Genomic DNA, 7,640 nt, shown 5'->3' with positions numbered 1-7,640 from the left:
ATCGATCGGTCTTCATGTATGTATCCATGTCTTGAAGACGTCTTCGATGACGGATCGATCCGTTTTCTACTGGGTAGGTTTTGTAATTCCTAATTCTCCTGTTGGCCTGTTGGTTTGCTTTAAGTGTTTGAAATAATTTCTTTTTGCTTTCTTTTCTTTAAGAATATTAGAGTTTTTTCAAATTTGAAATTTGTTTGAAATTTCTTTCTGAATAATTTAATTGAAACGTATAAATTTTGTTGTAATATTTATTATACACACTTCTTACGTTTTCGTCTCTTTTCTATTGCTAATATTTTTTTACGTGTTACTGTTGTTGTGGCGGCTGTTGTAGTATTATCACCGCAAATCTTGACCTACATTTGAGTTTATTAACCGGTTCGGAACGAATACGAATTAAAGAATATACAATATAAAAACAACATCTACACCAACAACATCAACAACACCAGCAACATCAACATCAACATCAACATCAATAATAGCAGCAAGAAAAAATAATAATAATAATAACAACAACAACAACAACAACAAAAATAACTATAAAAAAAGAAAATACATGTTGGTAAAGACCAGCAAAAGCAACTGACTGTACGCTTGCTATTAAAGACATCTTTATGGCATCTTCGCTTTATAAGTGCGTTGACATGTTTCATTGTGTGTTAACATATATACATACATGTATGTTTGTCATGTGTATGTGTATGTGTATGCAAGTAGTACTTATTACGTGCTGTTGTTGTACTGCATTTAGTTGTTTTTTCATAATTAGTTAATTTGTTAATTTGCATGCTTAATTGTTCATACATACATACATACATACATACATTAAGACCGAAAAGTTTTCGGAAATTCTCATTTAAAATTCGCGCGCTGTATATTTTTCGATATTTTAAGTTTATGTAGTTTGGCAGCACTGTCCTTAATTACTATGCCAAAAATGAGCGCGATCTGTCAGACAGTTCGTTTACGGCAGCTGTTGAAACCAGTTCACCTCAGTAGGGCGTTGCGAAAAAAACAATGGAAAAAAATATTGAACAAAGAGTTTGCATCAAATTTTGTGTTTCGAACGAAATTTCGTGTGCAGAATCGTTGCGAATGCTACAAAAGGCTTATGGGGAATCAGTTTTATCGAAAACTCAAGTTTATGAGTGGTACAAAGCCTTCCAGGACGGTCGTACGACCGTCGAAGACATTTCGCAACGCACTACTGAGGTGAACTGGTTTCAACAGCTGCCGTAAACGAACTGTCTGACAGATCGCGCTCATTTTTGGCATAGTAATTAAGGACAGTGCTGCCAAACTACATAAACTTAAAATATCGAAAAATATACAGCGCGCGAATTTTAAATGAGAATTTCCGAAAACTTTTCAGTCTTAATGTACTATTACATACATACATACATACATACATACATACATACATACATACATACATACATACATCATACATACATACATACATATATATATGTATATATATTTATTAATTACTTTACTATTACTTAGTAAATGTATATGGCCACTTACATAGGTCCATATACATATGTTTGTATGTATATATTATGAAAGTTTTTGGAATATAATATTTTTAAGGTATATATGTACATTTAATTGTTTAATATATCAAATTATGTTTGATGCTCTATTTTGTGTTATTTTAACAAAAAAAGAAGTATTTTTTTGTGGTAAAAAAACAAAAAACAAAAAAAAACGATATTCAATTTAAGTTTTTAACAGTTTTATTATCTGAACATCTGTTCAGTTTTAGAATCAATTAAAAACTAAAACTTAGCAATAAAATTATCGATTAGTCAAAAAGAAAGAAATAAATGTAAAATTGCATTTTAAGCATCTTTTGTGAAAAACATTCTTGAGACAAATTATTGTCCCACAGATGCTTTTGTTTGCAGGTATTTATCTAGCAACGTGCGGATATGAATGTTTATGTTTTTTTAAGACGGGGTCTATTGTATTTCGAAGTCGCACACCGTCTATGTATGATTATGAATTTATGGGGGTTAATAATTATAACTTGCATATAAAAAGATTTTACCTCTACCATCTTATTTAGAAAATATTTAAGTAAACATATAATTGATGTAAAAATATTTTAATAGAATAAGATAAGTTTGCAAACTGTTAAAATAGTACATTTAATAATTAAATCATCACTACGTAGTTGCTTAGGGTCCATGCTGCTATAGCAATAACTTAATTTTTACTTGTTATTTAAATGATAATTTAAAGCTAATAATAAATAAATAAATAAATAAAAAGATTTTAAAATTTTTAAAGTTTTATCATTTTTAATACGAATTAAAAGAGATATCGAAGAAATAATTAATAATGTACATATGTATGTATATTATATGTTTATTGTTTGCATAATAATAAATTTAATTACAATTTCATTTGAAGCAAAAGTCTTAATTCTTGATTAGATCAACTAAATGAAGCATTCATTGATCCTATACGATCAAAAGAATTCTTAACCTTAAACCACATGAAAAAAATATAAACACCATTTAGCTGTTAATAATTCCGGGTGTTATCAGCTTTTATGCTGTTCCAGTATATTCACTTTGATTTCACTCTCTTATCACCAGCTTACAAGCAATTGAAACTATTTAGTTTATTGATACTAGAAATATCATCACTTGAGAATTTCTTTTAAGTTTCCCGACTGATTATTAGCCTGTGTTTACCTACACTGTTCACATTCAATTAACTAAGCTTTAATAATTTTTAAAAGTGTTCACTCACTCTTGGATTTCCCAAATTCCCCACGCCACCCGTCTAATCTCTTCCACTATGTCTATCGTTCAATGATACAAATAGCAAAAATATTAGCTAAATATAACTGATTTTTTTGTATGTGGATTCATATTATTAACCCACAAACTGCGTCAATATGCCAAACACCTCACCTTGCACTCATCACAGTTTCTCAATTGGTAGTATAGTACAAAATAAATTTATCAAAAAAAAAATATATGCTAAGAGTAGAAAAAAAAGTAACGTTGACACAAAAAGTGTGACAAATTTTTAATATTTTTTATTATTTACACAATTATTACACATACACACACATACATATATATTTGTTAACATATTTTAATAAAAAATGTAACGTTGCTTTTATTTTTCTTTCTTTATTTTAACAATAAATTATCATGAAAAGAAAAAAGCACTAAACCACTAAACCACTAAAGCACTAAAAGCACTAAAAATAAAATCAAACAATGTAATGTAAAAAATTATATTAGAAGCAACAGAATAAAACATAAATTACAAAAACAATACAAAAACAACACAAAAGCAACACATCAACATTACAGAAAAGCAAAAACTAAACGTTTGGGATCATTAAACTTTACTGTTGTTGTTATTGTTTACTTTGATCGTTTCCAATCCAAGTCAATTCAAGCCAATCTAAATCGATACATGAATCGATTCACAAAGCGTAGCACCGCGTCGGTGTGTCTTCACTCCCTCTGTACATGCCATAAGCTCTGCAGTTGTGTTTTGCATTTATTTTCATTTATATTTTGTACTTTTCTTATTTGAGAATAATATGGATGATCAGTTTTTAACTGAAACGCGCTCTGTAGACGCACAAAGTATATCGTTGTTGTTGTTGTAGAAAGATTAAATATACTCTATACCCTAAATTTGGCATATTTTTAAGCACTAGCTAATGTTTTTGTTTAAAACATACATACATGCATATGTATATAAAATGTATTAAATATTTTCTTAAAATATTATTATTATTGTTATTGTTAGCACTGTCATCCAGTGCGAGATATTTCTCCAATATCACAGCTATCTCGATATAATTTTGACATGTTGAATCTTCCTGGGTCGAGTATAAAGCTGCTGTGATTATTATAAATTAAACTCTCTCATGAAAAAATGCACTAACCTCATGCCATGAATAATTTCCCTCCTTTGAGTCCAGCATTCCAGTATTCTTCACCAAGTCAAGGCCAAATATTAATGCTAATATTGCTAAGACTGTTAAGTAAGATCTCTGTATTGAAGGTAATCGTTTTCTGGAGACTTGCCAAGAAATGAACAGCGTAAGGCCAACTCCCTTCTTTGATGATTTTTGTTCATACACCTTCCAATCGAGGAAGATTCAACTGTCTGATTGATTAACTGTCCAATCAGTATAAGCTGTTTCGAAAAATGGAAATCGCATTCAGGATATCTAAGAATTTTTAAAAAAATTTAAAATTTCCTAAAAAGAATCTACCAGCTCAAAAGTTAGCTATATTTGATAAAAGTTATTGGGCACTAAAACGATACTAAAACGATACTAAAACGAGAATAATGACAAGATTTTTTGAAGCATTGTCTATTTAATATGATCAATACAAGATGTGAGAATAAATAGATATTGTTACAAACGTAAAAGCCATGCCAAAACCACGTAGTATGCGTAATTATTACAAACCATTGAAGAATTTGCATTATTGACATTTCTTTTGTCAATAATATAAAATATTTATATACTTGAACATTTGTTCAAGCTATGCTTACGCCTCAATAGCGGTGACTTGATTAGTAACAGAAAACGCTGAAAAGGCAACTAGCCTTTTTTCAATACCGCTGAACTACCTGAAAAGGGAGAACACGCGCCTCCGTTCAGCTCCAATTTCAAAATAAAACATTTGTAGGTGTTTTACTTACGTGAAAAATGGACTTGACTTTGCTTAATTCTCTGTTAATCCAAGCAACCGGTTTACGTATGAGCACAGCTTGCAAATGAAAGTAATAAAGCACAAGCAACGCCACCGCTCGCAGTTCTGCTGAAATGGCAAAGTTCTTCAGTGCCATTGCGGGGTTCAAATGAACGAGGGAAGCTTGCTAAGAATCGAGTTTGCACGAAATGTGGGCAAAAAACAATTGAAGAAAGTGTGCGTATTAAAAAGTGAAATGAAATAGTTTGGCATGGTCAGCAATAATCCATGAGTAAAATGTTAAAGTGGACGAAAAAAAAATTGGTCTACGTCAGAAGTTTCTTCTGACTTCTTCCAGAAGTCACAACAAATTGTTCTATTGTTCTACATATTGTTCTATCCCAAATTTTAATTCCATACTAAGAGAGATTTTGCTGTTGTTTCGATTGTTGGTCGTTTGTTGAGTTAATAATATTTTGTTACATTTTATTTTTGTTGGTAATATTATTATATATTAAAATTGTTTGTTATTAGTTGTTGTTGTCGCTGTTGTATGTTGCAACGATCTATAAAGCAGATAACCTGAAAGACATTACAAAGACGTATATAGGTTAGGAGGATATGGATAGGTAATGGTAGTGTGAAAGGAAAGGGTACTATTTCGGAGTAAGAATTAGTATCAAGCTGGAAAAATCGGCTCATTTTTATAGTTCTAAGAACGGCCGCATTTAAGTCCCGGAACCACTCGTTGAGTTCGACGTATAAATGCCGTTTAGCATTCCGAAAAGGAACAACACGGTCAGCTACGTGCTTGTTATGACATTTTTAGTTATTAGTTATTGTTGCTGCTATGTTACTGCTCTGCTTTGGGTTATTTAACGGGTCATCATGGACTGCTTTATCACCTTAACAAATTGGGTCTGTTCGAAGAGATAGATTTTCGACTCTTCGTAGAAGCAGACGATTTACCAGTCACATTCTCTGTAATTGCCCAGCCTTGTTCTGCTCCAGAGGAAGTCACTGGGTCGAGAACTACTCTCCGAAATTCTGGCTTTTATTCAGAACGTGGAATGTCTTTTGTTCGGTTAGAATCTGTTGCAGCACAAAATATCAACTATGGTCGTAGTGCTCCGCTCTGTTGGGAGCTGGTATCCTGTTTATTTCTAATTCTTATTCTACTCTGATGTGTACAATATAATTATAGATCATAGAATTATCTTTTTTACGAACTGTGAACCCTACTATCTTAAGATATTTGACAATGATATTCTGTAATATTTACTATTATATGTTGTAGTTGCTTTTATTTCGAACACTATATCAAACTAATGCCATAACAACAACAACTACAACACGAATGAGTACAACACATTTTAGGTACTAAGTGTAAATCAAGAGTCTAATGCTGAATGCTGAATGCCGTTTGCCGCACATGCCTACTGCAATGTACATACTTACTTACTGGCTTCTTTGCTGCATTGCATTGTATTTCATTAGAACGAAATTGAGTGCTTTACGGCCACAATTTACCCGACCCCACCCCACCGCAACGCAACGCAACGCAACCAAACTGACTGACGAGTGTATTTACTTCTATTAACCTTTACAAGTTCATTACGTTTGATTAACGTACTTGAACTCTATCACACAACACAATGCAATACAACAAAACACATACAAAATGCGAGTGTTTTCCAGCATTTATGGTTGTTTTTATATTTCTCTTTGGTGTTTTTGTTTTTCAATTTTTTTTATGATGATTTTTATTGTTTACAACTCCATATTTAGCATTTATTTTCTTTCCAGTCTTCTTGCAGTTTTTGTTGTTCTTGTTGTTTTTGTTGCTTTGTACGATTCGTTCAGCATTTGCTTGCCATTGGCAGGGAAGTTAGTCGTACGTGCATTTGACTTAATTTATGTTATGCTGCGCTAATGGGGCGTATATGCTAATTTTTTGCAATTTATGCAGCATAAAGTGAATTTACGTGCGATAGCTTGTGTTCTCTATGAATGACTTACAACAGACTAATAGACTAACACACACACACAGAGACATAGCCATAGATAGACTGAAAAATTAATAAACTAATAGGAAAGTACTCATTAACTCCTAAAAACTCATTATTTTTTGTGTTTATTGAAAGAACATAAATGGAAGTAACTTTATCAGCTTATGTTAATTTAAAGCTTTCTGTTTTGTAACTAATTTGGATATTATTTATTTATTATACGAGGAAGAATAACTATATTATGTGTTCATAATATCATTCTGAGAAAGAATGATTGATGTATTTAGTGTTGAATTTACTTGGGTTATTCAGAATTGGAATAAATATTACGAGGGTCACTATAACACTATCTGTGTTTTGAGCCTTGGCAGCACTGATTGCTGTCAGGTGTCAGTTGATGTTTCCATATGAAAGTTTGACATTATTAAACGTAGCCTACCTTAGAATTTTTGTCAAAAGAGCGTTACGAGTATTTGTGTTATTTAACGCTAAAAAATTTCGTACGATGATTTATTACAACTTTTGATTTTCGACGTGGATTATTAAGACAAGAGTACATCGATCAACTCCATCCTTTGCCACTGTGAAACGCTGGTACTCGTACAATGGTTTCAATCCTGGCCGTAGTTCGCTCACTGACCTCACTGAAATTCGTGAATGTCTTCCAAAATCAGTTGTTCTGCCAGAAAACATTGATGACCTGCAAAAACTGATTTGTGTAATGCAAGACCGTTAAGTCATATACTGTGAGATTGAGGCATTAATTCCACCAGATATATAAAATGTTGCACGATCATTTAGCTGTGAGAAAGATTTGTTCTTGTTGGTTCCTATCCCCCATCATTTGAAGAAAGATGGATCTCAGAAAGGTGCTCATGTCGATTGGTGCATATAAATGCTTAAGAAGTACAATGGCGTATATATACGCTTTAAGAGATGTATA

The sequence above is a fragment of the Teleopsis dalmanni genome, chromosome X (genome assembly GCF_002237135.1).
Source record: "Teleopsis dalmanni isolate 2A chromosome X, ASM223713v2, whole genome shotgun sequence".
Taxonomy (NCBI): domain Eukaryota; kingdom Metazoa; phylum Arthropoda; class Insecta; order Diptera; family Diopsidae; genus Teleopsis; species Teleopsis dalmanni.
The sequence above is the reverse complement of the archived record's forward strand: the minus strand, read 5'-3'. Positions refer to the sequence as shown.